Source organism: Corvus brachyrhynchos, unplaced genomic scaffold, assembly GCF_000691975.1.
Source record: "Corvus brachyrhynchos isolate BGI_N302 unplaced genomic scaffold, ASM69197v1 scaffold1, whole genome shotgun sequence".
NCBI classification, from domain to species: domain Eukaryota; kingdom Metazoa; phylum Chordata; class Aves; order Passeriformes; family Corvidae; genus Corvus; species Corvus brachyrhynchos.
In genome coordinates, this window is record NW_008237222.1 from 1,740,467 (window position 1) to 1,764,575 (window position 24,109).

A 24,109-nucleotide genomic window follows, 5' to 3' on the forward strand; every position below is an offset into this window, starting at 1 on the left:
CAAGAAGGTTTTTTCAGCCTTTCCTCCTTTTGTTGTGAGGAAAGGTTTGGCTGCAATCACTTTGCACTTATGGCTGACAAGAATATATGGCACTGCCATTCATGACAGTATCCTTACTAACCTGATGAGCATGCTGGGGAGGCTTGCTCTCGCCAGATCTTTCACCACCCCAAAGGTTGTCAAGCCTGTTGTCACTCAGGTTTTGGAGTGTGGCAGATCCAGCAAGGGGGTTGTGTATGTGGGAAGCTGAAAATTTACAAGAAAAGGGCATAAATTAGGAAAAGAAAGGGGAAAAAAAAGGAATATAAAGAGGTCTTTCTTAATGGTAGTATACAATAAACAATGATCCACAGTGTGCTAAAACTCTCTGGTAAAGGAATTGTAAATGGTGTAAAGAACAGTTATGCTTCAAGCATATCTCTAACTTCCTTAGGCCAGATTTGAAATTCTTTATTCAGTCAGTGCAGGTTCTGAAACTGATATGATTTTTTTTTCTTTACTCCAGATAAAGAATTGTAAATTTGGCCTTTTGCATCTGTATGATTCATTCCAGCAGTGTCGAACTGAAATCTTTAATGTTTGAGTTTGTTAACCTATTGTATACAAGCAATTTATCAAAAGTGTTATTAAGTTAAGGGCTAGCTGATTACAAAAGATTTTTCTCTTTGATTTACCAAAAGTGACACAGTAACCAAACACACATACTCTGTTGTATGCAATTAATCTGTATGACAATTTTATCTCAAAAAAAGGAACAGAAAAGGGATAAATAGGTCAGACACCCTGAATTCTACTTTCCCATCAAAAGTTAAACCAAAGTGTCGCATATGGAATGAAGAAGTGCTCATGCAAATCCCTGGCATGACAGACCTTAATCTCGTCTCACCAAAATCACTCCAAATTAGAGGGCAGCCCAGGAAAGCCAGTATGCCAGTATCAAAGAGTACAGAAGAAAGCCACTCCCAGAGTCCTAGTTATGTAAAAAGCAGGGTGCTACTTAGAAGCCTCACCCTTAGAGGAAATCTGATATGTATAAATTAACTCTCTTAAGAGAAAAGAACCTTGATAACTCTGCCAAGGAGGGCTGTATATCTGGATGTTGGAAATAGGAAGCAAGGGTGGCTGAAACACCATAGTGCAATGGTTCACACTTTATGTTCAACCAAACTTATTTTTAGTTTCATGAACAAGGATATGTAGCATCCAGAAGATTACCTGCCCACAAATTGTTAGAAAGGCCACCAAAAAAAAAAAAAAATTATAAAGAGGAAGCTGAAGTGTCTTAATTTACTGAGTCACTAAGGTACTAAGACTGTACTTATAGCCCTGATATCCCAGCTAAAAATCAGTCATGAATTCTTATTAATCACTACTGGAACTTGTTGTTGTTTCATGCATTTCATGTTGTTTCAAGCATTTAAAGTTCTGTACCAGTGGCAGACCTATTTAACACTTTGCAGGAGTTCTGCTCCCCCAGTCTTGATTTAAAAGATCCTGACATATATTTTACTCAAGCCTTGCAAGAAAAATCAAGGAAAAAAAGGCAAAATAAAAATAAATAAGCGGACACAGATTTCCTAAAATTGTGTAAAGATTATGCATATTAAGATAATTTCACTTCAGAAAATACAAAAACACTGATCTTGCCCTTGCTGTCATTAAAGTAAATAGTCCACTGGACTAAAAGTATGCCGTAAAGCACCTGTAAGCTTATCGTTCTGTACCACCAGTTTTGTGCTGCAGTTTATTTCAGGCAAGTCAATCCTTATTTCTGACAATATTTAGCTAAGAATTAGGGCCACTGGGGGTAAAACCTAACAGGTTTTGTCCACTACTCCATTAATGAGCTACTCCAAGGGAGAGAACTTAAAGGGAAATTAAAGAGGACACTGACTTGAAATAAATACATACAACCAGCTGTCCAGTGAAGCAACAGCCCTGAGCTGTAAATTGGTTAAAATTTCTTGGCTCGGAGGAGAAAGAATATTTGTAGCATAAGATCCCATGACCCTCTCTCTGAGCAACAGGTATCTTCCTATGAAATCTGTGACTATGCAAAGATAGAACAGCAGTGAAAAAGCAGGCAACTTTCAGAAGTCATACCTTTAAATAATCATAAAATCTTTCAACACTGTACTTTTTGTGAGCCATAACTCACATTTTCTCAATCCCAATTCAGAAATTACAGTGTTATTAGTTGCTAAATGTTGAGCTAATGCTGAGCTAATGTTGAATGCATGCTATCACAGTTCATGAGGGTGATCCCTAGAAGACCCTTCCCAGGAGATAAGAGTAACCAGAGCTATTTAATAGGAAATGAAGCAAGCAGGTGAAATAATTTATGTAAATATGTTGTATATAATTATCTCACTCTGCTGAGGTCCTTGATAAGTTGATATTTTCTGCCCGTCTCTCTTTACCTATGGCACTGTGCCAAAAGGAGCAACATTAGTGTCTAATGGCAATATCCTCAAAGGTACTAAGGCAATTTTCTTCTCCTTTGTACTTCAGAATATAGTCAGAGATATGTAGAGAAGTAGAGCAGCTGATTCCTAAGCTGTGTTTAAAAGTAGTATTCAGATGCTATCTTTTTACTCATGGATACAAAATAGAAAGTTTTCTCTTGAGAAAAGACAGTGCAGAGATGGCTCTTTGGACATTACTTATAGCTTAGGAGTTCAGCAGCACTAGGAAGAACATTATCTCTATGGGATCAGAAGTTCAGAGCAAAGTTCAAGATACAGCTTTTGCTATACAGAAATTTGGAGCTTATTTCATTCTTTCAGTACTTACTCACTGTCACAAGAACGTGACATGAGAGCAAAGCCATTGTCTCAGTAGGGAACAGTGACTAGAATCACTATTTCCATCTATCTGCAGTGTCCCTTACAACTGATACCCTTTTTAATAGTCCCTAGACCCAGAAAATGATGTTGCTCTGCTCATAATTAACACATGTAGTGATGCTAAGCATTGTTAAAATACACAACAGCAAAATAAAAATTTGCATTCATAGCCACAGTTTAATTAGGAAGATTACAAAGATACTGTACTAAGAAGGCATAAATAATGATATGAGAAATACACTGGGCACAGAGATTAACCTTTCAGCAGTTTTATTAATGTGTCAAGTCTTCAAAATGGAGTTACAAGTTCTCTGTGGAAAAATTCTAATGAATAAATTTATAAATGCATTTCTAACTTCTTCCTGGAACTCATGAATTATTTCTTCATTTTTCACAGATGCAAATACTGGAGAAATGGCTAATGTAGTTTGGTCTATAAAACATAACTGGAAAAATCATTGCTGCAACAGTGTAGTATCTCTTTAGTTTTTTTTTTCCTCCCTCTCCAAGTTAATTCTCGTTAGCTCCACCCCAAAAAAAGAGAGCTTTCAGTGCTCCTGAAACAGCTGTGGTTGTTCCTGCCACAGTGTATGCCTTGTGCTAGCTGTAGTCTGCTTGTGTCCTTGGTAGGAGAGTTTTACGCTTATCCTGTCATCTTTCTGAGGCAGCTGAAAACATACCAAGAGGCGAAAATCAGAGTTCAAATCCAAGTCAAGCCAAACTCTGGACTAATGATTATCCAAAGTAGACAAACAAGGAAAGATGTCACCACTGACATTCACATTGCCCCATCTAATCTTATCCAAATAGTCAAGAAGGGAGAGAAGAAAGAAAGACCTCCTTATATTCTATTTTTTTACTTTCTTAACCTGGATGACCAGGGTAGACCCTGAAAACAGTGAGAGCATACCCAATGGATGGCTTCCATGCAGTGCTGTCAGGGTGGGACACCAGGCTACATCAACAGTCAGGCGGTACACTGTGATTTCTGAGATTCTAAGCTATGACTTGAGATCTGATTTACTTGGCTAGCCCACTAATTGTCTTTACATGGAATTCCAAGGATAAGAAGGTGAGTTTTAATGGTGAAATGAAATGCACTTTTTTTCTTATGTTTTGTAGATTCATGTCACCTACTCTTTTTATTTACTCAGTGATTCCTGAGCATGCAAGTTACTAGATTCATTTAAGGAAGTTGTTCTTGAGGCTACATTTTTTTTTTTCCTGTAGTAACAGAGAGGTCCAAGTTCAGTCTTAAGCATCATAGCCTGGACCAAAGAAAACCAAAATACAATCTTAGAATCATGCAGTAATCTGCGATAGAAGGGACATCCAGAGTCCACCACCATTCTTGCTGTGAAATCAGTGTTCCTGTTGGGACTTAGTGACTGACATATGGGGGGATTTGTCTGTGGTTCCATATGTGTGAGATCTTTTGTTGAAAGTGCTTTAAATGAGCTTGATTGTTCCTTTTCATTCTGTTTAATAAAACAATACAGATGGAGCTCTCCAAACAATGAAAAATTGCTCTTCTGTGTGCCTGAGTGAAAAATACTCCATGGAGTTTTTAATGGGATTAGCTAATACGTATAGAAAATGGATCTTTCCTGAGAACCATGTCATATCTTTCAAGCAGATATTACAGGCACAAGGAAAAGGGAGCTGGAGAGAGTCATTTTCTTCTTAGTAGTGTGTGGTTGTCCTTCGTTGCTTGAGATATCAGATAAAAGAAGAAAGGATCAGCAAGATCATGAGTGGCATGGGCCCAAACCTAAAATATAGCCATCACAATCTTAGACAGGGAAAAAGATGGAGAGTAGGAAACTCAGGATATGACAGACCCACTGACTATTTCATTTCCTTTGAAACACAGACTTTTTCTGCTTTTTGTTAAAGATCTCAATGAGTATTTCTGCTCTGAGAAATGTTCATGAGCTCTCCCTTTGTGTGGGACAGTTGATAACTTCCAATCAATTAGACTAGACCTTAGAAAGGCTTCTCCCTTCCTGGCTTACTGTGACGCTGGTCTAGGCATTTCCTAGGTCAACACACTTCAATACACTTTTCTTTTAATAATACCAGTAGTGACCTTTAGAGCTGAAGTCAAATTACAGGTGGTGAGGTGCAACATTAATACTGCTACAGTGGATTACCTTATCTCATTCTATAGTATCAAATGTGAATTTATTTGATGAACACAATAGCAAAAACTTGACCCAAAAGAGACCTCTCAGGGAATATACCGTTTTCAATGCAGGCAACATCATAAAATCAGGAATAGTTCTGCTTAATATGAAGTTTGAGAGTAAACATAAACTATTCACGAATCAATCAACGAGGTCGTAGTATGAGTTGTTCACTGATTCATATGCCATTTTTATTTGATTTTGGTCAGCATTATATATCTTTATCTGCTATTTTTATTCTTGGTTAAGAAAACTGCTCACTCAAATTTCATGTGCTTCCAAAGCCAAATATAGATACGAATTTCTTTGGATTTTAGACATATGTATGGTGTTAAAATTCACAGTGATGCATGTTAGGGAAGGATCCTGTTCTCATTTCACACTTCTGACAATCTGGAGCACCTCTTTTTACTTCAGTGAAGATACAGTAGTTGAATCATAAGAGAATGTGGGTCCTAGATTTTAGTATGGCTTTATGCCTTTGAAGGTGTATTTTTCTTCATCCTAAAAATATGCATCCCTGAACAAAAAATTTATACAACAGTCTGCCCTTTAAAACAAAAGAACAAGAACAAAAAGTCAGGATTACATCAATTTGTAAACCTCAGGCATCAGACTTTTAAATATTTCAAATCCTAAAGGTGCAGAACTACCTTAGAAAGGTGAGGTATCTTTGAAAACACTCTAGCAATGAATCTGCTTTTTAAAAACAGTTCTCAAGTAAGTCAGGATCATAGTCAATAAGCAACTATGCAATAAACAGCTACAAATGACTAAGCACTCTCTTTATAAAAAAGAATCCTAGCTTCAACAAGCAGATGGATTTGGCTACTGTTGCACGCTTTATTCATATATAGGAACTTCTTAAATAGAAGGGTAATGTTTGAAGAAAATGCCTAATTTACCCATGCAAGGGCTATTAAGGCTTCTACAAAGCAGAAAATTAGTTAATGCACTCAAAACCTTGTTGTTCTTAAATTACATAGCATTGCTAACAGCTTAAAGGCAGTTATTCAGGTTTACAATTCTTCCCATGACTGATACCAGTGCTGTTGAATTTAGTGGAAAAACTGTTGAAGTTGTTTACTAAAGCTGTGAGGAAATGAAGGTGTTCACAAATTGCTTTTAATTTTGTTTTGTGAATTCTGGTATCTCCAAATTTAACTGGTCAAAGGCTCTCAAATGCAAATGAATGAAAGCCTCACCCTACAATTCAGATAGAATTTTAGTCAAAGCTTCCCTATAAAATTGATTAAATGAAGCAGGAGAAAGAAAAAGTACTAAATCTAGGTAGTGAATTCTTTACAAAGTATTTCTAGGGCTTCATCTTACAGGAGTTCATAGTCTGAATCTACTTCCTGAACTCCTATGTTAATATGTGCCAAGGTGGATCTATATCTCCAATGACTCTATGAAATAAATTCCATAATTCTTATTTATTTTCTGTCTTTTTTCATGTTAAGTGTGAATCTTAGGGACACAATTTGGTATCCCCAGGTTATAAAAAGTGAAAGTTCAGGAAGACAAAGAAATATAAAAACTTCTCCTTCTATATTCAGAAGAACCATCTCAAGATGGTATCTGCTTGGGCCACTGCCATTATCCCAGCTCTACGGCTGACACCAAAATAGCACAGTAACTGGAGACACACAAATATCATAGATAATTATATTCCCTTCAGTTAATTCCAACACCACAGCCATACTTTTCAAATGTCACAGTGGTGCTGGCAAATCAACACTTCCATGCATTTGACTGTGCTATGACAAGCTCTCAGGTCAGCCGGGGCTACTCTGCGCCTGGCCCCAGTCTCACCCAAGTGATCCTGCTGACCACAGCCAGTGAAAGAGCACCTGTGGGGGTGGAGTGCTGGTTCCTTTAGCTGCACGTACACACAAAAACTCTTTTTAATGCCTTGCTGGTTCATAGAAAATTGTTTCGCTGACATTTGCTGTAGCTTTTTGCTTTGCTGAGTCAGTCTCCCTTAAAATAAGGATTTGTTCACGTGAACATCAGCAGTAAGTCCAAGCGGCCTCATATTCGTTATCCTCTTTGGGGATATACTATGTAAGCTAGCTTGCATATTTTCTTTCTTCTAAATTTATTCCTTGCACTTCATACTTCTTTTTTAACAAAGAGCAATGTGATAAACCCTTATTTTCTCTTAAGTTACATGATCTCCCAAACTCTTCTTTTTATTTATAAAATCAGACTTGGTGTCATATTTAGTTTCAATTATGTTTACTTCTTTTAAAACAATTGTTTTAAGATATAATGTTAACTATTTTGAAATAGAAACATATAGGATGCTTCTTTAATTATTAATGAGGTAAATATTTGTTTATTTGTGGGATACGATGTAACAATGAGATGAAAATGGACCGTAACTGTAGCCGCCAATTGGGCAAAAGTTTTGATGGCTTCATGTCTTTATTATTTAAAGAAGGACTTAATAGATGAGTTGGGTAACATTAATGTTCATCATTTTAGAATGAATATTACTATCTGGGAAATGCACATGTGTAAATTCAAGGTAGATTGCAAGATTTCATTTAGAAACAAGTGAAAAAAAAGGATGAAAATTATAATTCTAATCAAGATTAAGATAGTTGTATAGAAAGTGAGTTGAATTTATATTGGAACATGTGATCATTCTAATGTGTAACAAAAAAATTACTTTCTTTGTCTTGACTACAGTTTCAGCAAGCATTAGCTGGATTCATTCCTGCACCAAAAAAGCTTTTGGCAGCACTGCAGAATCTTCTTAGTATAAATTGAGATTTGAATGCAAACTGAAATAGCAGTTAAATCCTAGAGTAGGTTTACTTATTGTGGTTAGCTGCCTATTTACAGTTTAGCTGGGGGAAAAACAAAATAGAATTTTAAAAAAATATATTGTACGTAAAAGTTATAGTTCATATAATGGCTTAATTTTTTCTGTCTATAAGATTTAACTTTACCAATATATAATACTAATATACTTAGCAAAAAGCTTACATATAGCTCATACCCATATGAATACCTTTATCATCTTGTGTAATAAAATATATAACTACATCACAATAATGATTTGATAAAGGCTTTCTATCAAAATGTAGAATTAAAGAAAAACAAAAACAAAACCAAACCAAAACAAAACAGAAGATAAATTAAAAAAGAAAAAAAGAAAAGACAGTGTTAGATCTTTGTGCAAAATGAAGAACACTTGCTGAAATATTTTTTGGCCAGAACAATTGCATCTGGTTTTGCCAGCAAAACAAAAGCTGGATACATATTTTTGTTATGGTTTTTTTCACATTTTACATATATATGCTCCAAAACTTTCCAGAGGAGACGAGACCAAAGTCTTCCCAGGATCTTTACTAGGATAGCTCATATCTCCATTACTCTTCTTCCTTTGTTCTTTATGCTTTATCCCCCTATTTTCTTTGTACTTCAGATTAACTTGAAACTTGAGTCTTGCTTATGTTATAACTATGATCTAGGGCTAAGTATTTTGGTCAGGTTTTGGGAGGTTTTTTAATTATTAAATTGGTTTACTATCAGAAGATTTTTTAAGGCAGTAGAAACTGAGATTAATAGATTTATGGTTCTTTATCCTGCAGGAATTGCCTCTGTACTGGTAGTGTTTCAACTGACATGTTTCAAGTGGTACAATTCTGGAAGCTGACAAGGTTTTACGTAGCTCACTTGGCAAAAGAGCAGCTTACCGCAGGGTATGAGTGTGAAATTACAGCAACGTGGTAACTGCCAGGTGCATGTTCTTATCCCACAGAAAATATGGTGGAGCTTTCCTCTTACCTGCCAGCTTGTCAAACAAGGCATCAGGGCAAAACATGCAGTGTGCACTGGATGTAAAAATCTTCCTGATAGAAAGCAGAGCAAGAACCATAGATGAGAAGAGTCATTACAAGTAACTACAGAACTGCTGGGTTTACACCTAACTGCAAAGAGGAATGGGAAGCATAGCCTCTAGTTGCTTATTCATAAACCCCATACTCACTCCTCAGCACACAACTTTTATCAGGCTTCTTATATTTAATCAGTGCCTTTGTCCCAGAAATTCTCACTGAATGCACAGGAGCTTAAGCAGTCAAAAGTAGACATCTTTATTCAGGGATATAGAGGAGTAGCAAGAAAACCAGCTGAGCATTAGAAAGTACTCACATAAAGTCTATTCCCTCCTATAGCTAATACCTTCTCACTCTGCCAGCTCCTCCACACGTAAATCACATCAATTTACACTCCATTTCACTGACTTATACTCTAGTAAGTGAGTGTAAGTAGGTCTTAAGGTGTCTAACTGAGCATAAAGGACTCTAAATTACACATTTTATGCATCACCTCTGAACCTAGCTCATAGGTTTTAAACAAAAGCAGAGTAATAAATCGATAGTTTGGAAGAGGGAGGATGTGAAATGTGTGTCCATTTTGGTTTCTCGAGGTTATCACTGTATTTCATCAAAACTAATAAAAAGGTCCTGCATTTTTATTTTTAACACTATTGAACTCAAACTGAGATATGCTCCAAATTCTTCAAGCAATTATTTAAGCAGGTAAAAAAAAAATAGAAAAACATGAAGACACTAAATAAATCAGGGTTTGGCTTGTTTTTCTTTTTATTTTTTTTTCATATCTCAGTTTTGAGCTGTCCCTGAAAAGTTTCAGAGAAAGGCATGTTATTTTTTCTTTTGGACCATGCTCTGAAATCTCTGTCAAACTTCATTCTGATTCACTGTCAATTCTACAATGGAATATTCACTTAAGTAAATTGCTAATGAGATTTGAGGCAAAGCTATGAGCCTATGAATAGCATCTCAGAGTCAGTAAAATAGTATTTAGAAACAGTGGAATCTATTTATTACCAAATTACTTACTCCTGAGGTCAATTATTGCTACAAACATTTAATTAAATGGTGATGTAAATTTGATGAGCCTACTCAATACAAGCAAAGCCTGTTCTGCACTTTGAAAAGGTGAATAACAGAACTGTCCCTCCATCATTCCAGCTAAAATTAATTGGTCTCCTGGAAGTCTAGTTATAGAAAATACGCAAACTCCCTGGTTCATCTTCCCCAGAATCTCATCTCCATTAGCTTAAAAATGTACTAAGAACAAGGTTTCTCAAAGCAGAATAAAAGAACAATACACTTTAATAATGGGAAAAATCCTGAGGGTTATATCTTGCTAAGGAGGGGTTTTTTTAGATTTGTTTTTTGTTGCCTTTTTTTTTCCCCTGAGTTAGGGGGAGGGTTTCTTTTAAGGTATGGTATGGAGCTGGAAGGGAAACAGTAGTTAAGCAGCGAAAGCTGTTATTATTAGTGCTCTTCCTCCACAGTTTAAAAACAGATTCTGGTACTTATGAGAATGGGGAATGGCATTGCTCCGTGACTTCCTCCCTGATAACAAGTTAATTAGATGCCAAGTGCTAAATGCTGGATTCTATGCATTCAAAGGGACACTTATAAAAACAAAAGAATTTGGCATCTAAATAGCCTGTTTGCTTCTGGAAACATTTATTTATTTTAAGACTTCAAAGTAATGACAATCCATAGAATATAGCACTCACATTTTAGAACACATATTTCATCACAAAGATCTTTTATTTCAATTCATTCTCAGAAATGATAATTATACACCAAGCTTACCCTGCTAGTACTGTGCTGTACAGCTATGAAAATCAAAAGACTCTCTTTTATGCATTTGCTGAACCAGAGATTTTCTTGAAATCCCTTTGTTGAAAGAATGCCCAGTATTATGAATGACACAATCTTTTGGTCTTCATTCAGACAACATTTTCAGTGAAATAAAAGACATTTTTTGGTGTAGAGGCCAGCAATTTGCCCCTGGTTCAGCTGGTCAGAGTTAAGAACAGTTAGGAGGGAGACTTTTGAGTGTCAGAACCAGAAAGACACAAAGAGCTACTTGAATTCTTTAAACACTAATGTTGCATTACATATCTGTCTTGTTCAGTGCCTCTAACAATAACCTGAAGGAGGTGATGAGGCCCTTTCTTCAAGTTTGCAGGTGACAACAAGGAGGGGAGGAACAGTCAATACAGTTGAGGGTGGAGGGACCCAGACTGCTGAAGGAATGGGGCCAACAGGAACCTTATCAAATTCAGCAAAGACAAATGTAAAGGCCTGTACATGGGAAGCAGAGCCTCTTGCAGTGTTACAGGCTGGGATGGGTTGGTTCCAGGCAGTTCTGCAGGAAAATTTCAGAGTTTGCAGTAGTTAAAAAGCTGAGCATGAGCCATCTGTGCATACCTGCAACGGAAAGGGCTAACTGCATTCTGAGCTGTAGGAACAAGAGGAGGGCACATTCAAGGAATCAAGACAATTTCTCATTCCCATTTACATGCCACTCTTTGGAACACTATAAAGCTACTTTGTCCAGTTTTAGCCAACTCCATCCAGTAAAGACATTGATAAAGAGCATCATAGAGTCATCAAATCACAGAGTGGCTTGGTTTGGAAGAGACCCTGAATATAATCTAGTTCCAAGCCCTGCTGATGTGAGCAGGGAAGCCACCCACTGTATCAGGTTGCACAGGGCCTCGTCCAATCTGTCCTTGAACACTGCCAGGTATGGGGCATCCACTTCTCAACACAGCCTGCTCCAGTACCTCACCATCCTCATGGTAAAGAATTTCTTCTAAACATCTAACCTAAATCTATCTTCTCTTTGTTTAAAACCATTTCCCCTTGTCCTATTACTATCCCCTCTATTTTATAAGCACTCTTTAAGTACCTATAGGCCACATCACATTCTCCCCAGAACCTTCTTTTCTCCAGGGAGAACCACCCCAGCTGTCTCAGCCTGTCTTCATAGGAGGGATGCTCCATCCCTCTGACCAACTCTGTGGCACTCGTCTGGACCTGCTCTAGCAGGTCCATGTCTTTTCTGTGCTGAGGACCCTAGAGATGGATGCAGCACCACAGGTGGGATCTCGTGAGAGCAGAGGAAAAGAATTACCTCCTTCAACATGCTAGCCACTCCTATTTTGATGCAGCCCAGGATATGTTTGCCTTTTGGGGCTGTGAGTGCACACTGTGGGCTCATATTCACCAGAAACCCCAAGTCCTTCTCCTCAGGCTGCTCTCCATAACTACTTCTCCCAGTCTGTGCTCGTGTCTGGGATTGCCCCGACTTGGGTGCAGCACCCTGCATTTGAACTTGTTGAACCCCAATATGTTCTTGCAGTCCCACATCTCAAGTTTTGTCCAGATCCCTGTGGATGGCTTTCCATCCTTCTGTTCTGTCACCCACACCACTCACCCTCTTGTCATCTTGAAACTTGCTGAGGGTGCTCTCAATCTCACTGTCTGTGCCATTCATAAAGATATTCCAGAGCACTGATCGAAAGAGGAGCCCTGACGGACATGACTCATCACCAGCCTTCCAGGCATAGAGGTGAGGCTCACCAGTTTGTAGTTCCCTGGGTCTTCCCTTCTACATTTTATTAAAAATTATAGTGATGGTTCTCTTTTTCCAGTCACCACGGGCTTCACCCGACCGCCTTGACTTCTCATAATACAGGGAAAAACTTTTTCCCAGTGAAAGAAGTCAAGATTAAATAGATTGCCAAGAGTACAGTCTGCATCCTTGGAAGTTTTCAAGTTCTGACAGAATAAATTTCATCTGACAATGAGTTGACCCTAATTTCAGCAATGTGTTGAACTAGAGTAAGGAAGTACTGTAGTAACAGTTAGAAGAAAAACCCTGGAAGAGATATTCTAGGTGTCAAGTTTTCTTGTTGAGGATTTTGTTCTGAATGCCCATATCTCTCTCTAGCACTTGCACAAGATACTACTAGAGTTGATACACACCATTCTGAATAAAATCTTCTTTTTCATGCTTATTTGCCACCAAGGAAAACAAACTACTCCAGTCACAGCACATTTTGGAATGACCATGTCAAAGGTATTTGTGCCAGCCAATCTGTACATATTGGCCATACACTTCTTAATATGTCTGTCCATCAGAAACATATTTCACAAATATTTGTGATCTCTGGTCTCAAGAGATCTGGTTCAGTGAATTCATAATAAAAATATCTCTTTCTCTCTGGTTTTGTTGCATTTTAAGTGTGAGTTATTTCAAAATTTTGTTTAGATAAGTAAGCAAATTAAATTAAAGCCTTATTTAGGACTCTTCAGCCTGTTTCTTTTCCATTAGAATTAAAGGGGACACTATTTAAGAGGTAAGGTAGTAATTGCAGTAATTGCTGAAAATTCATATCTAGCAGCATGGTCTCACACATAAATATACACAAGAAACTCATTTAAATGTCCTTAATAGTAATTAGCCCGTTTACCCCTTAAAACTATGAAAGTATTATTGGAATCCTTTAAGAAATGCATTTTATTCACCCAATAGGCCAGAAAACTTTCTCTGGAACCATTATTCTACATTGTGTAAATATATATCCAGTCACATAATTATTTATCTTCTATTTCTTCATTATATATTTAACAGTTTTTTGAATTCTGTTTACTTTTCAGCTACGAGTCCATCATACCTATGAAAAGCAATGGTAAACCTGGATATTGCTACAAAACCCCAGAAATTCCAGCAGGCACACAATTAATCACTGGATCTGCTGAGATTCCTACAGCAACTTGCTCATAATTCAACTTTTCTCTTACCAGTGCCAAAACTCATCTGCCTGTTTTTATGAGATCTTAAAACTAATACAGTTGCTATCAATGTAAACCCTTTAGTGAGATGTGGAGGATGCAGAGCATCTGCCATCTACTTTGCAACAGGTATAACTGAAACTAAGGACTACATCAGTGAGAACAACTGATTCCTTTATGGAAATCCAGAACAGAAGGGTGAAGGACCATTCCTGAGAAAACATCAAACCTTTGCAACATCAGTTGTGAGGCTTTTCCAACTTTTAAGAGATGTTATGATCAGTTGTTCTGAAAATAACTACTGCTCTTAAGTTAGAAGCAAAACATGGCAAAAGCAAGCAGGCAGTCAGACTGATGTCATTTTTATGACTCGCGAGTTCAGACCCTGTAAGAAAACAAAGTTTTTGAGGTTTCAACACAGCAAGACACCTGCTTCCAGCCATGATGACTTGTGATTTGTATGGATTCTTTTGAAAACCTGGAGTCCATGAAGATTTGGCTTCAGCTAATCATACTCTCCTGAGAAGACAGGAGAGGAAGAATTTCTGTCCTGATAATACCAGAAGACTCCTTCCCCACCCAGCATACAGTGATTAGCCACTGAACAAGATGTGATGTGGAGTATATGCTCTGTGATTCACACTGGCTTAAAAAGGGCATTTCTCTTTCATTATTGCCCAGCTGGATTTGGGGTTTGTAAAAGGCTGACATACAATTTGACAATTTCCACTAACCTGAGTGGGAATCAGTCCTGTGGTGATGGGAACCCTTCACAGAGAACTAGCACCAGGTAAGCAATCAAAAAGAGCGTGCTGACATGTTCATCTGGAGTAGAACATGTGCCAGGAAGTGATGTTTTGACTTCTTCACACTTCCAAAATCATCTCCCAGATGTACGGTCTGTGCAGAGTTGGAAGGAAGAGTTAGCTCTTTTATTAGTGTGCCAGTTTCGCTTAGTTGGCAGCTGGGGTTAAACCATGACAATTAGAAAGCTGCAGACTTGTTTAATCCAAACACACTAGGATAATACAGAGAGACAAGTTGTATAAATGTTGAATTTGGCTTAAAGACTGTATCAGTACAGGCAGATCCCTGGCTATGTAAATATATTTATTTGTGTATACATTGCATTTGTACACTATACACTGTTATATACATCTCTGTATATATAGATCTCTGCCTATGTTAGAAAGAACTAGAGAAAAATTATTTTCACAAAATACTGCATTGGAAAAGGTAATAAAGGAAAAATCTTAATTTACGTTTAACACTGAAAAGTGGTTTGCCCTAAATTTTCATGGTTTGAGAAATACATCCAAGTGAAAACAAAAAAAAATAAAATGGCAGGCTGCTGGTTAACAATACACTGAATCTAAATTAATAGGAAAGAGCATTCAGAAACCCACTGCTCCCAAACTTTCCTTCATCCCTACCTCATATTTTCAGTTTTCATAACTTTTATTTTCCCTTCAGCCTTCTTCTCACACTTCCACTGAAGGCTGCACAAATAGTGTAAATTATAGTGTTCCTCCTATCTTTTTCTTTAGGGAGTTCTTTTTGTAAATATCTTTCAAATCATGTATGATGCTATGAGCCATCTTGTCACTCTTTCACTCTGGAAGGAAGAGCCAATGACAAGTGAGAGGTCACAGACATGTAGAAAATACAATATAAGACAGATTAATTATTTGGTTGAAAGCAGTGGGAGTCGATTAATTTTGGAGGGCCGTCATAATCCTTCCTCAACACATGATCAAAACACGGCCACTGCATTCCCAAAATGTAAAACTAGTCACAGCCTTCTTTTTTCCCAAAATGTTTTTGTGCTCTGGAGGATGACCAGAATGTAGCTACTGAGTTTCAGAAACAGCAGAAACCTATTGTTTATCAAAAGATAGGGAAGGACTTGGGATATGTGGCATAAAACACTGCTGGACCCATTCCAGTTAAAAATTCTTTCACCTCAATTTGACTCATGAAGAAGACTTTCGGTGGCCACTACACAGAACAGTAGACCCTCTTCTCAATCAGGAATTGTGCCACAAGGTCCCAAATATAGCCAGTCACCCTCTGCCCCTATACCTCCTTAGCTTACAGCTCTCTCAGACCTGTTACTCTCGTGAACTTCCCTGGCAGTTTTGTGGCAGGAGTAGGAAAGCCAGAAACCACTGAATCTGAGCAGTTGCTGTTAGGTGGAAAGGCAGTAGCAATAACCATTAGCAATAATAATTTAGAGCCGACAGTAGCTCTAAATGATGCTGTCAGATATTCAAACTGGAACAGGGTTTTTGCTTTCACCTGCCAGTACTAAGCAGACCTGAGAATGAAGACTGCAGTTGTCCCTGGTATACCACGTGCTGTGTTTAGGTATGAAAAAAACCGCTGGTGATAACACAGGAGGACAAAATTTTACGAGATACAGCTTGTGGGGAGGAAAAAGGGAAGACAAAAATAAAGCATGAATATGTCATTTCTAGGTGATGTCTGTGGGGTATGGCCATTTCATCTTCCACTTCATATTGTCTTTGCCTATAAGCAGGTTGGGATGAAGTTGAAAGTTGGCATCTTTTGCTATCTGTCCTGCAGGGGCAGAAACAACTGTATAAATTGCAAGAGCAGAGATTAATGGGAGCATTTTCCCTGACCCTTTTTCATTTTCTTTTGTAAGTTATAACAGCACAGCCACTTGTGCTTATTACATTGCACTTTGTGATTTAGGGCTTGAGATTCTGTGCTAAGATAAAAGGAGGTTAAGAAATGAAAGGGTTGGGGAAAGAAGGAGGGAAGAGGAGTACAAGAAGAGAAAAAGCAGGCAACATGAGAAGAGTTATGTCCTTTGAAGCAATAAATAAGTCAAAGCTACGCAGTAATGCTAAGAAATAGTTAATCCACAGCATACTTCAGCATAGATGTATAAAACAACAACCTCAATGACACAAGTGGCAGCAGTGGCGCAGCCAATCTATTGGCAGAAAGGAGGTGTAAGGTAGCAAAGGGGATTAAATAGCAACAAAGAAGAGACAGTCAGTAGGCCTGAGTGTGCTATCGCATTTAGCAGGACCAATTATATGGCAGGAGGAAAAGGCAAGCTGAACAAAAAAATGACAGAATATTCCATAGAACACCAGAAAAGCAGAGAACATGGGAAGCCAGAGATAAAGTCTCATCTGTGGCCCTGAGGGCCAGAAAAATGGAGTTCCTTCTAGCTGCTGCAGTTGGAATTTAGTTTTTCATCAGCTTCCCGGGCTGGTGAAAAAAACTACAAAACTTGTTCTGTTCGCATTGTGTTACTAACTGTTTCTAGTTGAAGTTTAGAAGTTTTTCCAGAGCCATGTTATACTCTATGTTGATGAAGATCAGGAAATAAACTAGAAACATGGGTGGCTGCCAGGAGCCTTGGATAAGTACCTATTTCTTGATTGTTTCTTGAGAATGAGTGGCAGCATTGATAACAGGTGATGTATTCTGCTGTTTTGGATGGAAAATGAGAGAGTGGCAGCTGAGATGTGTGGGTGTGTGATGCTGTAGTTGACAAGGAACTGGTAACCAACAAAAGAGTGGAAAAGAGAAAAAAAGAATTTGTTACTTAAGGAAGTTACGGAGACAAATCCATTTTGTGTGTGATGAGAAGTTTCCTACGTCATAGTCTGTAGTAGGATACAATAGCTGAAAATTCAAGATAGACAAACTCAAATGTATAATTGGCATTGAAGATAATTAGCCATCATGATGTATTACCTGGTTATGTTTCCAAGCTATATGTTCTTTCTCAGTTAAAACTTATTAGCTTAATAAAAACATTTGAAAATCAAATTAGGCATACTCTAGCAACGCTTCATAGACCCCTTAGATGATTCCATTGCTACTTTAAAAATATAACACCTGCTAAAGATTGATTTGTTTAATTTTATAATACAGTGTGTATAAAGATATAAAGTATTTCTAGTATTTAAAAAATTAATTGAAATTAAAACAACATATGAAAAGATAAGACTGGTGAAGTATTTGTTCCTTTTGACCTGGCTTCTGCTCTTTTTAGTGCTATTTAATACTTTTTATACGCTATCAAGAATTTCAATTTTAGTGAAAGTAGAAAAACTAATTACAGAGAGATATTAACGTAAACTGAGTTTCAGCAGATTTCTTGTGACCTGATATTTTTTCTAGTCTAGAGAATTACCAAACACTTAATAGTGTTTTGTTCACCTGAGCTCAAGTAAATAAAGTTCCTAGGCCTCTGAAACTCACCTACGTGAGGTAATGATACCACTGTTAATCTGCCTGACGCTCTGCTAAATGCAAAAACAAATAAACAAACCCATCCACATTTGTTTTCCTTTCATATAAACCACCACAGTTTCATTAATTCCATTATACCAATGTATATCAGTTAACAATCTGAAACATAAGGTATATGCTATTTTATCCTTCTACAGTAACCTTCTGCCTGATAACCTTCACCTACTCATAAGAAGGATTTCCTAGTGAAGGAAAGGATGCTCATTTGTCCCATTTTACAGATAAGGAACACAGTATCTGTACAGCCTAAAATTAATGTTTCCACATTTACTTCTTCCAAAGCAGCCCTCTTAAAATTTTTTTTATCTAATTTGTAAGGCACCCTCTGTAACCCAGTTTTGCCGGGTCTTTTAAAATAAGATGTAGTAAAGATGATGAGACAGGTACCTAGGAGGAAAAAGACAAGCATAAGCAGTTGTATAATAAGAAAAAAATAAGGCAATATTTTCATTAACTAAAAGTAAAACATGATGCATGATAAAACCAAGAAGGAATGAAAATCATCAGTAACAGTCCTTATCCCCTTCTGGCCACCAGTCTAATAATTATCAGTTGACAATTTTACAGAAATTACTTACAATAAAGAATTTGGAGTGCTTTTGAGTTTTAGTTTATGTCAAAGATAATGTCCAGAGCATAAAAGGTAGATTAGGAAAATGTGTATAGGCTGTTGTGGTGTATAACAGATCCTCAATACTGAGATTTATTCTGCCTTGCTGGCACATTCATTTTTTAGATAAATAGTAGTGTTGAGTATAAACTGTTGGTACATGTGGGAAAAAAAGCTTTACCAATATTTCTGCATTGAAACTGCTAGAAGGTTACAAACACACCCGGTAATTAAAACAAATTAAAAGCAAAAAGCAGCTAGGAAGAAGTAACGGATGGTCCAGGAGACATAAATGAGGAAGAATGCAGACAAGTGCAGAAAGATGTATAGAGCGTTCAAAATGCTAACAGATGACAGACAGTTCAGTGCAGATAAATGAAGTGCAATTATGACTTTGATGAGCTTTCGTGACACAAGACTACTCTTTGTTCAAGATAAAATATGAGGAATATAGATGAAAACATGAATAAAATGGGAGACAAGTCATTGTGCATCATTAATGACTGATAAGAAACAGAAAGAAAAAGACAAATCAATGAATTTAATGAATCTTAATAGTCCAATTGTCTATGTCTGTGGATTAGTACGCACATGCTTCATAAAATATGATCATTTAGAAAAGAAACAGAGAAACAAAAGGGAGCTTCTTCATGTTCTGTTAAATACAAGGTGTCTAACTGAGCACTGGACTAGAAAAAGATCATCAGTTTCCCTGACTTCTGCTTCTTCATCCATGACTTTTTTAATCAAGATATGTAACTTGAACAACTGGCCAGGTGGTTTATGGATCTTTTTGCACATTTCTCTAAAGTGTCAAACAACATGACATGGCCAGAAGTAACAGGGTGTTGGCACAGCTATACCAATTCTCTGATTCATTGCATCAAAAGTTGTGCAGTCAGTGTGATCTGACTCAGCTGACTCAATAGAGTTTGCCCTGCAAAAGCAGGAGACATTTTTGTCCATTTATATCCAAGTATAGAATTCCAGATTTGTGGTAGTAACCAAATACATAGAAAGCAATTTAATGGTCTCTCTTTTAGTACAACCACTACACCACAACAGAGGAGATATTCCCAAAGGATCTACTCACGTGCCTCCAAGAACAAATTTCCTAGGAAATGATGAATTTAATACCATCACCTGCAAACCTGAAATAAGCATAGATAAGTCAAACAATTCTATCAGAGGATAAGGTAAGCTCCAGTAGACAATGCACTGAGGCTACAGGCAATGAAGAGTTCACAGGTACTGAATGCAACACGCTCCTTAGCTCAGGTATCACATGGCACAAATATTATTCAGCATTTCTGGACAGTTTAAAACATATTTAAAAAAAAAGGAGGGGAAATTAAAACAAACAATCCAATAAATGCAATCTTAACAGTAACAAAAAGTGAAATAAAACCGGAACTGTTAACTCCAATCTTCTCTTAGTCACAAAATTGAAAACCATGAGATTCAAAACCTGCATTTCTAATGGAAATCATTACATCAATCTATGACATGATGTGGCAGTCTAACCCAATATTCACTAGGAGTTCCTTTCTTCCAATAATTATCTTGTTCGCTTACTTTGTATTGGTTCTTTAATGGGTTTCTTTAGGTTTTTTGACTTTTTTCTAGTTTGAGAATTTGCATTCTTGAAAGTTAGAGACTTTTTTTTTTTAACTTTAAATTAGAGCTGTGACTATTGACTCATTTGCAGTGGGGGATCAAGCAGCACTGGTTAAAGTTATTACCTCCCCCAGTTGTCCACCCATCCCTTTCCTCATTTTCCCTTAACAGGAGGAGCTTTTTTAGACTGGCAGCAACCAATGACAGTTACCAGTTTACAGGCTAGAAAAAAAAAGGAAGCTGGAAATTGACCCTGGTCAGTGCTAGTACATATTTTGCTGTCATCCGCAGAGGTTCAAGAATATATCTCAGTAATAACTGCTGCAGAAAATGTACCTGCAGAAGCACAGCAAAAAGCTTTGGTCAGTAATTGCTTAAACTTCCTCAGTTTCGATGACTGCAAAAGTCTGCATGTCTCAAGCAATAGCCTTACTCTAGAAATTATCTCTGTCAAATTATCATCAACTATAAGAAAAATTATAAGCCAATTGTTCAAAATGGTAATGGTAATTGTTCAAATGGTCCAATCTCATACACAACAGTGAAACGACTAAGGAAAGAGAAGCACTGATAGCATCTGAAAAGAGCTTAACACATATATAGATGAAAAATTCTGTCTTTCAAATATGTAATGCAATAGGCTATGCAGTATGGATAGTATGGATTGGTAAAACGAACTATTGTCGGAGGAAAGAGCTGGAGCTTGTTTGTGAGTTTATGAAATGGCCCTTCAGAGAGCTGATGTTATGTATTCAGCAAGTATTACACGTTTTTAGTAAGTCGGGTGTGCAGTTACTGGTGGCTAGTGTCATAAAACCAGAGTCCTGGGGGAATCCATGGGCCTTGATGCAGTCCATCCTTCCCTGGCAGCCCCCCCTCCGCACTCCTTCTCTCCAGCTCTGCTCTGGTGCAGGGGCTTTGTGTCACCTTGGGGGTGGCACCAGAGGCACTCACTTGCTGGAGGTGTGCAGGTCTCCAGTCCTGTCTTCTGGATGGGCATTGGACAGGCATGATAGCCTTCTTTCCAGCCTTGTCTCCAGTCCTCTGTGAACCCTGAGCCTGACTCTCCATCCTGGCATGTCTGGGAATATTAATGAACCAAGCCCCCTTTTTTGTCCACCCTGCCTCCCATCTGCAGGACTGGCCGAGGGCACTGCCTTTTTCTGGGATCACCCTTGACTTCCAGCTCATCCTCCCTTTTTCTTGCTGCTCCCTACAACAAGTCCAGCAATAAGCTGAAAATTGTAAGAATGCTAAGACTGGCCATAGGAGTGTTCAATAGCCAACAATGACCTTTGAAAACAGAGAAATCCAAGGACAATGACAACAAAAGTGTATAGTTAGCCTATTTTGTTCAATAGTGGTTGATAAAAATTGTGTTTGACAAATGCAGGAAACAAATTCCAAAGATGTTCCTATAGTGAAGCCCCAGCTTCTCTGAGCATGCAGAAATCTGTCTCTGTGATGAACAAATGCTGACGAATATGCATATGCTTCAAAATGAAAATGAATGAGCCAAAACCTGAAAACTCTCCTCTCTCCAACTCATTATTTGGACTTAGTAAAATTCACCAATAAATGATTACACACTCAAGCTGCTTCATTCTCTTCAGGGAGGATGGCACTGTCTTCTCTAACCCGAGCAAACAGAATAGCTTAACTTCTTAGCATTCTTTCTGCCTGAGGCACAGAAAGGAGGATCATTTTATGATGCAAGTAAAAAGTTCCATTTATCCTGGGGGTATATTCCTGGCTCTTCTTCAAAACTACTCCACCTAGGACATTTTCAGCGTGGTGTGTTTAACTAAATAAGCTCATGGTAGATTTCCAGTGCAATTTGTCACCACCAAGTAAGCAGAATTAACTGAATAGAAAATTCATCATGAACTGAGGAAGGGTCTGCTTGAGTTAAAAGCAAAGAAGAAGCAAACCTCAATTACTTAATTATTAATTCTGCAAGACAATTATATATATATATGTCTGTATATGATCCAGAAAAGACTTTCCCATGTGCTGTTATCTTTGCATATAGCTGGTCAGTGCTCCCTCAGAAGCTGAATTGTATACAGTATATATAAAAGGCAAAATTGGTCTTTCCTCAGGCATTGTTCAAGGTCTTGAGAATTGCAAAGTCTGCTGAATGGAAAGCAAGAATTCCACAAGAGGAATGGAATTTCCTAACAATGACTCCTAGCTGAATTAAGTTCACCCTAAATTTGCAATCCTGGTGCAATTTGGCAGATGAGTTTTCTCACCAGAAGGTTCCTTCAGCATCCCATTGGTGAAACAAATTTAGACTTTCCCAGTTCTGCTATACTATGGGAATGATATAAAAAAATCTACTGGCACTAGGCACCTTATTCTTCATGGCATCAATCAGTAAGCAGCCTCATAACTTTTAGCACTGCATTTCTATTTCAACATAGCACATGTCCCTCATAAATGCACGTCCCTTCTCTTTCTGGCCACGGTTACCTGGATGGGCACCTTTCACTGGTTCAGTAGATCTAATCAGAGGTCTTTGTTCCTCCTGACAACATTTCCCTTAAGTCTAAAAGGCAGTGCCTTCCTGTTCATAAAGAGATTATTGAAGTGGCATAAAATCTCTTTTACTAAATCCTAAGAAAAAGTTTTAGGTCTGAACAAGATTAATCTGGTGCCCTATGTTTTGAAAGAGTTGAAGTTGTTGACTGCTGTGACAACCTTCCTATCCCCCTCAGTCCACAAATCTGTGATGTGGGTGCTTTGCACTGCTAAAGAGCAAGACAAATGGTTTCACAAGATATTTTCACTGCCTCAAAATCCTCTTGAAGACCTGAAAGCTTGGTGCCAATTTATAAGGATTCAAAACATATACCATCTGCCTAGACTTTTTTTTTCTTTCCTTTCAGGTAATCGGTCTGTACCATGGTGAAATGTTTTTCTGCCCTCTAGTAATAGCCCCTGGGAAGGGGACCTCTTGGTGCACCAGCATGCAAAGATTATTGCTCATTTATTTCTGAGTTTGGAGGTGTAATCATGTAGCCTCTCCTTCTTGACCCTGAAGGTCAGGGTAACATCTTTATAACTTTTTCTTCAGGTAATTGAAACCAGTTTTCCTTTTTACCTATCCTTCTTACAACAATATGTTTTAAAATAAATAAACAAGAAAGACTAGAAAAGGCTTTACCAAATGATGTTACCAGTTTATCAGAATCTAGGGATTAATCCAGAAAAGGCAAAAGTCAATACATTTCAATAGAAAATTTGCATTCTCCCTTGTATCCTATTACACATAATTAACTGATACTGGAATTGAAAGAGGGTTAACAGTTGTCAGATAGAACTTGAAGTATTTTGAAATACTGTAGAACAAAGTTTGCTGACCTTGTGTAAAGCCATGGATGGAAATCAAGAAAATATAAAGCTAAAGCTGTGCCATGAGCCTTGGGGTCTATATTATAAATTGTATCATTTTTTAATGTTCTCTCTTTAAATAATATTTAGAGATTTGGACCAGGCTAATTTTTTTAAAAATAATGTTCTCCTGTCCAACTTTTATATTTTCTCATAATTCTAATGTTCATTCATGTTTATCGAGCTGAAAGAAAATTTGCTCTTCTTTGATCATTTAGAGGCACTCTGTCAAAATTGTAACCATACCCTTGAAAATACAAAAAGTTACGGAAATGGACTTGACAGAGACAAAAGTGAGAGAATTATTTGAGTTTGCCAAACCTGTGGATAAGAAAGTACAAATAAATCTGATTTTTAATCAGTAGGAAATTAGAATGAGTGAGCTCTTGAGCTCCCATGGGAGACTGGGTAGATAGCCTTGAAATCAGAAAGGGATGCTTTCTCTACAGTAGATTAATAGTCTGCCTTCTAGGCTTCTCCACTTAGAAAAAAAGAAGAGCATTGAATGCATAA

General features: G+C 37.5%; 1 long non-coding RNA gene across 1 annotated transcript in view; it reads right to left on the reverse strand.

The window, feature by feature from the left end:
* The window catches only part of LOC108445385, a 31,635-nt gene that overhangs the window by 5,888 nt on the left and 1,638 nt on the right, over positions 1-24,109 (reverse strand). The window contains exon 2 of the long non-coding RNA XR_001860207.1: positions 122-19,734. This is a non-coding gene — a long non-coding RNA (uncharacterized LOC108445385). The remainder of the gene's footprint in view (positions 1-121; positions 19,735-24,109) is intronic.